This window comes from Mus caroli, unplaced genomic scaffold, assembly GCF_978045245.1.
Source record: "Mus caroli unplaced genomic scaffold, Mus_caroli_1 scaffold_7, whole genome shotgun sequence".
In the NCBI taxonomy this organism is placed as follows: Eukaryota; Metazoa; Chordata; class Mammalia; order Rodentia; family Muridae; genus Mus; species Mus caroli.
The window spans coordinates 53835001-53845792 of record NW_028227262.1 but is presented as its reverse complement, the minus strand read 5'-3'; positions in this window follow the sequence as shown (position 1 = coordinate 53845792).

The following is a 10792-nucleotide window of genomic DNA, read 5'->3' as shown; positions in this document are numbered from 1 at the left end:
TGTATGTGTGTGCAGTGATCGTGTTTATATTTGTGTATACAATCTACAGAGAGTTTTAACTTTCTACCTTGTTTGAGATGGAGTCTCTGCTGGCTTTTCACTGTGTGTGCTAGGCTATCTGGCCAGTGCATTTCCCAGAATCCTCTTGTCTCTACCTCTCATCTCTTTGTAGGAATGCTGGGATTACAGACGTGCATGCTACCATGCTTGGCTTTGTGGGGGTTCTGGGTATTTGAACTTAGGTCCTCAAGTTTGTGTAGCAAGCACTTGACCCAGGGAGCTACCTTTCTAGACCCTCAAGGGTTATTTTTGCTATAAATTTCATTGGTGCTGATGAAAATCACAAGCACTTTCTGAAGATAAGTCTTTAAAAAAACATGTAGAGGTTGAGCGAAGGGGTCAGAGGTGTCCATATTTTACTTATTCAATTGACATGTATTAAATGCCTATTTGGTGTTGGGGTTTAGATACCACAGTGATGAAGGCAAATAGCACCCTTTGTAAGGAACCAAAAACAGTGAACCCTCAATAGCTAACTTCAAGATCTTCACAACTCCAACTTTTATCCTTGTAGAGGACGGACATTGTTGGGTAGTGGTAAAATGTAAATGCTATATGGGAAAGGCTGCCATATTTCTGTGATACTAAAAATCCTTGCAAAATCGTGGAATTCTAAGTCCCTTGGCATCATGGGAGAATGGCAACTCAAGAGCAGAAGACTGAGTTTCTGTCTGTTGTGTTAAGGACTCCCATGCAAGTATTAGTGCTCCTCAGGGACTCAGCTTTCCTATAAGAGAAGACATTGGAAAGGCTTTTGATTGGCTTCCAACTGTACGATTATACAAGTTGTTGGTAGTTTGGATGCACAGAATTTGTGATGGGAGAATGAGATGATTGGTGTGAGGTCTACTCTGGAAAAGATAAAGGTTAGAATACAGGAAGAGGACTGAGTCAAGAGCCCCAGCCACCAGAGTTAGTGATGTCCATCCAAGGCTTTCTGACCCTATCCTGGCCCACCATCTATCTATATAGGTTATAAACAATGGGATATATTTCCTATAGTCCAGAGGCTGGCAATCTTAGTTTGAATCCTGTGTGATGGGGCATCTTTTTTTTTTCCTGATGAAGATGTCAACGTTTGCTATTTTTCCATGTCATAAAGAGGACAAGAGACCTCCCTGTATGGGCCTTTGTCTCATGGAACTAATCTACTTATGGTTTAATTATGGCCCATGGTCCTACTCTCTGAACTAAAACCATCACATTGAAAATTAGGATCTTAACATCTGAATTTAGGGACTACATAAACATTCAACACATAGACTACCTACACAGGATTGCTGTGAGGAGCTGTGAGCTAGCCTACCCGACTTAGCCCAGCATGTCAAGTCTGTTACAGCAGATGTTCAGTGTGGGTCATGAGAAAAAAAAAACTTGTTTTATGGCAACACTAAAACATTACTGGTCTTTCACTCTTGTTCTCTTAGGATTTTCCCAGGGCCTCAGGGCACTCGGCATTGTAAGAGACTCAAGGCAAGGACAGCTGTTAGAGTCCACCTGCCTTCTCTGAGGCCACTCAGCAAGCATTTCCCAAAATGTAAAATAACTTTTCTGTTGTTTTAGGACATATTTTTAAAATACTACAGTTTCCTCAAATTGTTCCCAGTTTTCATGGTCTTATCACAACCATCCTCTCTTGTCTTTTGTATCCTTCTCCTAAAATTTCTTATGATATCTCTGGAGTCAACTACATAACCCAGGACAGGGGCCCAGTCTCAAGACGCATGAGCATTTGCTAAATCCCCTTTCTGTTTTCTCAACACACTCACAGGCCTCAGACTTCAGCACACAGATGGTGATCACCTCAACCCAGTCTAATTAGGAATTATTTACCTACTGGATCCTTGATATATACAAGGAACAAAGCATAACTATTAAACTGTAATTGTAGACATTGTCTTAAGTTGAATATACATCCTTTTTATGTATAAGCCAACAACTTTTCTCACAAATCTATGTGCAAGGCTCTGCCCAGTCTTTCCATTGACTGCTTCAGTGCCTCTCCTACCTACATCAAAAGGATACACGCTCCTTTTCACACTCTCTATTGAGACTGGCTCGGTGCTGTAATCACAAAATACCACGATTACAGTTATTTTTCAGTATCTCTGTCCTCCACCAGTCCCTAAACCATCATTCTCTGGATGCCAATTCATAAGACATCTGTCCTGTGAAGTTATATCATACTAAAGCACAGAGCTTAGAGCCAAAACACTTTAAGAAACACTGCATTTTATCCTCCTTGTGGAGATTCACAGTATGCCTTAACAGACTGTAGGTTCTGAGCAGTCCTGCAGAGGCAAGAGGGGTGTGGTAATTGGCTACAGCATTTTTAAAATTGACTTGCTCATGGAATCCTTTTCCTGATTACAATCACATTATGAGAAATATGGCTCTTGGTGCCTTGAGGCCAGAATCAAATGGTGTCTGTTTTTGCATCATTTACGGCTGTCCTTTTCCTGTCTTATGTAAGTGCTTAGAACACACATGTATGCCCGTGTGTACACACACGCACACAAACACATACTACACACATACATACACATGCATACACGCACACACACCTGAAGTTATTAAACACTGAATGACAGTGTGTAAAATAATTATCTATAGTATAAGTATGAATAAAAAATTATTTATAATACTAGGTAAATTAAAAGTAACCCAAGCCAGGATTGTTAATGGGAAGGAAAAACCCAACCCAAATGCTGAAAACCAACCTAATATTTAAACAGACAGAGATAGGTTATTAAAGCCTCCACACACACACCCCACCCCCCACCCCCGCTTTGAACTTTGTGGACTGCCCTCTTTCTGAAAGGGAAAAAGAAAATCAAATCTGTGGAGCACAAAGCAGAACAGAAAGAAATAGCTGTCTTCGGATAAAGAATGAAAATTATTATAGAAAAGATTAAGTGAGGATTAAGACTCCAAGTCAGGTCTCTAGTGCGCCCTGAGCAGCGCCAGAGAAGCCCACTACTCATGTCCAATTGTGTCTGTGAACTGCAGGCAGTCACTTTGAGGCAGTGAACCTGTAGCTGGTGGCCAAAAGTTGGGCATGGATTTCCCAATTGCAGCCACCATCATTTATCAGAAATGAAAGCTCCCTGGACACAGGGAAGCAGTAATGGCCTCCCTCTGGAATGGCGCCAGAGACTGGGGCAGCTCAGCTAAGGCCCCTAGCTCAAGTAAGAAGAGGAAGAGCCTGCCATAGTTTGGTAGAAGACTAAGGATTTGGGTGGGACCACTCACGTTGTCATTGGGGATAATATGCAAAGCCCTTAACTTATGAGCCAGTATGATCTGTTGACACTTTTGAATATACCTTCATGAATCTGGCGATGTACCTCAGTTGGTAGAGCACTGGCCCAGCGTGCAAAAAGCTCTGGGTTTGATCTCCAACACTGCATAAACCAAGCATGGTTTGTAATCAGGTTAGACCTGTAAACTCAGCCCTTGGGTGAGTTCAAAGTCAGCATTGGCTACAAGAGAGCTTGTCTCAAAATAGCTAAAAGTAAATGTAAAAAAATGGTTTGATACTAGCCAACTATATCTTTATAGAGAGTTGTAAATCCTAGAAATGTCATTGGTAAAGAGTACATAGGTATGAATGTATGGACAATAACAATAGTATATACTTTGCAGTGGTTCTTTCTTTCCTTCCTTCCTTCCTTCCTTCCTTCCTTCCTTCCTTCCTTCCTTCCTTCCTTCCTTCCTTCCTTCCTTTCTCCCTCCTTCCCTCCCTCCCTCCTTCCCTCTCTCTCTCTTTCTTCTTCCTTCCTTCCTTCCTTCCTTCCTTCCTTCCTTCCTTCCTTCCTTCCTTCCTTCCTTCCTTCCTCCCTCCCTCCCTCCCTCCCTCCCTCCCTCCCTCCCTTCCTTCCTTCCTTTCTTCCTTTTTTTCTAACCTACTATGTAACACATTAATAAGACATTGTGTTGGATAGTTTTTTGTCAACTTGATACAAACCAGAGTTACCTGGGAAGACGGAAACTCCATTGAGGAATTGCCACCATTAGCTTGGCCTGTAGGACAGTCTGTGGGTCATTTTCTAGGCCAGTAAACAGTGTTTCTCCATAGCCTCTGATTCCTGCCTTGGTCTTGTCTTAGTTTCTCTTGAGGATAACGGACTGTCACCTGTAAGCCAAATAAGTCCATTTCCTCCAAGTTGTTTTTGGTCAATGTTTTATCACAGCAACAGAATATGAAGTAGAATGTGTTCATTTTAAGATGGAAATGATGCAAAGGACACACATATGATGATATTCTTCAGTGACCAATGGCAAGAAAACACCAGAGCATCTCTTAGGGTTTTAGTGCTGTGAAGAGACATTATCATCATGGTAACTCTTATAAAGGAAACATTTTATTGGGGTTGGCTTACAGTTCAGCAATTTGGTCCATTATCGACATGGTGGGAAGCATGGCAGTTCACAGGCAGACATGGTGCTGGAGAGGCAGCTGAGAGTCTAGATCTATTCGTGCTTTTGTTATAACCCTCCAGCTTCCAGAACTGTATGAGCCACATTGTATGCATTCTATGCCCCCTCCCAGAGCTGTATGGTCTGTGGTGTGTTGTTGTGGCAGCCTGAGTGGATTAAGACAATGATGAATTAAAGGAAAAATTAACAGTCAATGTGGTGGAGCACACACCTCTAACCCCACAGCAAAAGAGGCTGAGGCAGGAGGATTTTGAGTTGCCAGTCAAGGCCTGGAGAGATGATTGGCATTGTCTGTAGATATAGATTTGCTATCATGAGGCATGAATACATGTGTCTCCTGTGTCAAAAGACATGGTGGCTGGAGGCAGAAAGAAAAGACCACATCACAGCCTCTTTGTGTTCACCTTATCTGAAGACAACACACAGTCCACAGCAGATAGGCGACCCAGATGGGAACAGCTACTGACTCTGAAGATGATCCATGGATAAGAATGAAGCCTAACTTAGTCATGACTGATCAGCAGAACGGCTGGGGAGCATACAGGCTGATGGGAGTCCCGGGACTGTTTCACATTATGGGAACCCGTGCTGGGGACTATTGTACAAGAGACTTCCTGAGGGACTTCAAGTTTTCAGGAGAATGCAAGAGAAGGAGGCAGGCAGACAGGCAGAGGAAGGCCTGTTTTGAAGACTGGCCTTTTGAGCTCTAGGTATGAGTGATCAGGTTTTGTTCTGCTGTGTGGCATAGCACCTGAACTTTTAGGTTCGATGTCAATGTCTGGCCATATTGGATATGTGTGTGTGTGTGTGTGTATGTGTGTGTGGCAGATGGGCTCCCTTCAGCACATCCCTCAAGGCACCCCTGGGAGAGGAGGCTCTTAGCAAAGGGATCTACTCCTGCTAATGATGCTGCCCCACCCCCACCCCAACAATAGCAATCAGGATCAGTGGCCCAGTCAGGAACCCTGGGCTGAACTTTTACAGCAGCCAGAGGGATAGCAGCAGCACTGCTCCCTTCACACAGGCCCTTCAGAGTTTGAGGCAGGAAGATGACCAACTCACTCAAGGTCTGTCCTAGCAACTCGTCTCAAAATAAAGGTGGTTTTAAAAAATCAATCAATGAATTAGTGGTTTGGTTGTTGTCACTGCTGTTGTTTGTTGTTTTAGGTCCTGGGGATAAGCTTGGTGGTAGAGTGCTTTATTAGAATGTATGAAGTCCTGGCCTCAATTCCCAGCATTTCAACAGGTGGATAAATAAAAAATTAAAAGCAAGATTCAGGCGTGGAAGATGGCTCTATCAGTAAAGTGCTTACCGCACAAGTATGAACACCCAAGTTTGGCTCCAACACTCAGGTAAAAGCTGTTTGTGATGATATGCCTGTAACTCAGGTTTGGGGAGGCAGAGGCTGGAGGGGCTGAGGACCTCCCTGACCAGCCAGTCTAGCTGATCTGTGAGTTCCAGGTTCACTGAAAGACTGTCCAAAAATATAAGGTATAGAAGTGATTGAGGAAGTTACTGATGTTGGTCCCTGGCCTCTGCACTCACATGAACACATGTATTTGTACATATATATGCCCTCCCCCCAGTATACACACAGAGTTCATCTCCCATTCTAATGATGACTAACGCATGTCAAGTGAGCATCACATCGTGACAGGATGTCTGTGAGGAAATCAAAAGCCATCTGACAGTAAACACACATGACCTTCTCATAAAGAAAAAGATTTATATGGGTTCGATTCAATACAGGCTTTGGTCATGCTGGTGAGAAATATTTACACATTCCAGTGGTTCTATGATGCAAAGTCCAGGTGGATCTGAAATGGGCTGTGACGAATCTGGAATGACGATGCCGACACCGTAAATATCTCATTAACAGATTGCCACCACTCACCGAGAAGAAAGCTTTTCTTGACCTTACGCATGTGCTCGCCACATTTCTGAAAGAATTGTGCAAACATTTAGACTTGTTTGATTCAAGGCAAAAACAACTGGGACCAAAGAAAGTTGCCAATAACTCATGAGATTGTTTTGTGTATCATTTACTGTATGCCCAGGCAACGGGTCAGTTTTTTTTTCCTTCTTTGACTTTAATTTGCTTAACTGACGAGTTTAATCAATTCCAGTTTATATGTTTATCCTGCCATAGTTTATGAAGCATCAAAGAAGAACTTGGGAAACTCAGAAATTAAAACCAACGAAAGGTCTATCTCCTACACCTATGGGAAAATATCTAGTGGTTTGTGAAGCTGTCGCCAGCATGGAAAGTGTTCAGGAGTGCCTCTGTCCCTCTGTCCAGATCTGCAGACTCTCTTGGTCACCATACCACATTGTTGTTGTTGGTTTGGGGATTCCCTGCCTTCTCCATTGTGACTATCTCCGCCATGTGCTGTTCAGGGTTTCTGACCACACCGCCCACTCACATACGGAATCAAACAAATTCTTCGAGGGCTGCCAGGATCCAGTGATGCACAAAGCAGGCCTTGTCCCCATATCCAGGAAGCTCACCATGAGTACATAGTCATCAATTGGACTAACAGAGATATCATCTTGACAGCTCGAAGCTAGTTTCTTTGGTGGGTTTTGTTGAACTGGATGTTCATAGCTAGTCAAGCCACATCGGCTGATGTCTGGCACACAATAGCAGGTGATTTGGTCTTTAGAAACATATTCCTTTCATGATCATGATATCCCAACTTCCCCCAGTTCAAAGGGGCAGGAGCCTGACTCCACGGCCACAGAACAGGCCAGGGCCACTACTCTCTCCCTTCTTTTCCTCTTGAAATGATTAAGTATATATCTGATGTCTCATTACTCCTGGCCCAGAAGCTCTACTTTTCTTGGCAGTACCCTTCCTCTTCTAACCTGACAGCTCTTTCACCTTAATGTCACATTGAAAGGGAATCGATAAGCCAATGCCTATTGAGGATTTGGGATAGTGTTAATAGAATTTGCTTCTGAAATTTTTTCATCATGAAAGTTCACCTCTTTAACAAAAGGCCTTTTGGATGTTAGAAACTCCCTTCCTGTCCTCCCTCCCTTTGTCCCTCCATCCCTCCTTCCCTCCTTCCTTCCTTTGACAGGGTTTCATTTATCCCAATTTGCTTTTGAACTTGCTATGTAGCTGGAGATGACCTTGAACTTCTCATCCTCCAGACTCTACCTCCCAATGCTTGGATTATAGGCCCTGTCCTGTCATACTGAGGATGGGAATGAAGGCCTTGTGTGTGTGCCACACAAACATTCTACCAATGGAGCCAATCTCCAGCCCTAGTCTTTTCAACAGGTGACTTTCCTTTCTTCCTTGGCAATGGCTCATTTGTCCATCAACAATGACCAACCCAAATAATTCTATCTCCCAGTATCCCATGAAGCTACAATGATGATGCCATTAGGGTTTTGCTAACAATTTGACATGAGAGGGATTTGTATAATTTCTAGGGGGTACATCCCTAAGGGCAGATAATGTGTTATTTTATAGCTGGTCCTATTTGTGAGGACACAGGAATGAAGGCTAGCATAAGTCTGTACCCTAAGCTGAGGAGTTACTATAGTTGATGGCTGCTGGGGAGAGGGGGGAACCATTTTTCTTGATGCTGTATGGTCAACTGTAGGTTTCCTGTGCTCCATTTGATGGTCCATATCCACGTATATGCAGGCAACATTAAATGGACTCTGTGAGCTATAATAAAGATATATAAATATAGGAGAGGAATGTTTTGGGTGTGTCAGGAAGGGACTGGGAGAGGGGATCAGGGAGAAGAGATGATAAAGATGCACTATTACATGTATGAAATTATCAACACATCCATAGAATATATCATTGAAAAAGATAGAAAGCTGGAACTTGAAGAGTCAAGTTGGATTGTGGTTGGAGAAGGGTTTGGAAGAGTATGTTTAATTATGAGGGAGTGCCTCACCAGCCTGGGCTGCTTCCCTTTGGCCTCTGTTCTATCAAGAGAGACAGAACGCTCCATAAGGATTTCCTAATAAAACAAGAACCAAGACAGACTGCTGAGGAAGTACACAGATATGCCAAGGGCTTTTCTAGTATTCTCCAGCCAGGGAACTACTGGGCCCGCCTGCCTGTGCTTAGCCATATACTAACTTCAACCCAAAGGAGGTAGCAGACTTATTTAGGACTGGGAAGCTTTCTGCCTAGCATATCTCAGGTGTAAGAACCCCTATTCCTGAAAATTTCTACAGGAGAGTCTTTTGCTATTCACTGTGGCCTTCACACAGATCTCTGACAGCGTCCACTTTCTCATCACTCGGCTTTGGAGTTGCTAACCCACCCTTGGTTTATAATCCACTGTGATTGTCTCAGATTCCGAATGTTTGTAAACACAAGCCTGGAACAGGAGAAACACCACTGGGACAAAATCACATTTGGATGAATTGGAATAGGGTTGGCTGGGGATGGAGTAGGAAAATGGGTTCAAGGCGAAACATCAGGAAAGCACTGGAACAATCCAGATGGTAGGGAATGATAGGACAAAGATAGAAAGGAAACCAAGAGAAGGGAATCTGGGAACAGGAAGACATTTTATGGGAGGAGTGGTTAGCAGAGAGGTCCTAGTGTGGTCAAGAAGGAAAAGGCAGAGAATCTATGGATGCTCTGATAGGCTGAGGCAAGGCCGCAGCTGTTAGAAGTAGAGGAAGTAAGCCGTAGCAAGTAGCCATAGAGACGGTTAAAACAGACAGAAGGTTGTAAGAGCCAGATTGCAAGTGACTGGAGAACTGAGTCTCTTCTCTCTGGCACAGGATGAAGGGCTGCTCCTATGAGATTATGGGGACTTAGGGATCACAGATGTCAGGTAACAATGACTCCGACTAACACAGAGCCCTCCCTTTCCCAGCTTACATTCATGTTTTCCTTGGCATGCTGGAAATGGCACAAGTACAAAAACTGCATCAACGTGACAGCCCTTAACTGTTTTCTGACTACCACTGAGACTATTGGGCCAAAATCAACTAAGGATTACACGCACAGGTGTGATCGCAAAATTCCCAATGTTTGCTGTTTGCACTAAGAGATAATAATGATGAGCTCTGCTAATTAGACCCTGTTTATATTTCCATTATCACAGCTAATTACCTGTTTTATCCAATGATATGCTTTAAAAAACACACTAAGGTTCTTCTTGCTTGGCCCATTTTAAGCATCTGAACAATGTTGTCTTTATCTACTGGGCATCCTTACCAGCCAAGACTTTATTTATGTGAAGGAAGCAAAAGATACATAGGAGATAGTGTGAAAATTACAGAAGCTGTGTATGCCCATTGTTCTTCCAGAAGAAGTATGGTCCTTGGCTGCTCAAGTTCAGAGTCAGATGGCACGGAACTATAGAGACAATTTAATATATCCATCCTCATTCCAGAACTGGATGGAAAGTTTCCTGGGAGAATGCCTTCTATTCTATTCTTATTCTAGTCATAAGACCAAGCAGGAGGTTACCTTCAACTGCAGTTCTGTGATACTACTATTTTGGTTCTTAAATGTTTTCATACGCAGTCACTCAGATAACAGAATTTCTATACATTATTTTGCTCGGGGGCGGGGGAGGGGGGGATGTAGTTTTGGTTTCTATTCTAAGTCCCAGGTTTCTGAAAGGATGGTTGTAGGTTTATAAGATTGTGGAGCAATATGTGCATTTTCTAAATGGGAAAGACTGAAATCTTGACTGGGGACAGTGGACATGGACAGAGGTGCCACCTGTGGAGATAGTAAAGTGAGAGTTGAAATTTGAATGCTAGGCTTGTCCTGGTGACTCTCACTCCCTTATAGCATGCTGAGAAGACTCAGTGGCAGCTCAGGATGATATCCAATGACTGTCAGCTTCCCGTGACAACACAGACCCAGAGAAAATATTCAGAATTCCTGTAAACTGAAAGCTAACTGCCTTTCACCAGATCTGTTAGCTTTTCACACTCTTGAGACTTCTGGGCATGCCTGGGTGGGATTATTTAGGTTAAGTTAGCTGCGGTGAGAAGAACCATCTCAATTCAGGGTGGCACCATTGCATGACCTGGAGTTCGGGACTGAGTAAGGAGAAGAAAATGAGGTGAGCGTGAACATTCACGAACCTCAGCTTCCCGACTGTGGCTGCAGTGTGACCAGCTGCTCTAATCCTGCTGCAGTGATTGGCTGTGCTCTTGAACTGTGAGCCAAGGGAAGTTGCTTTCGTTAGGGTATTTTATTACAGCAACAGGAAAAGTTGCTAGTCTAATGGTGTCCATGAAACAGAACCAGGAAGTAAAGTACTTAGTGTGTCAAGTCACCGGTTTGGT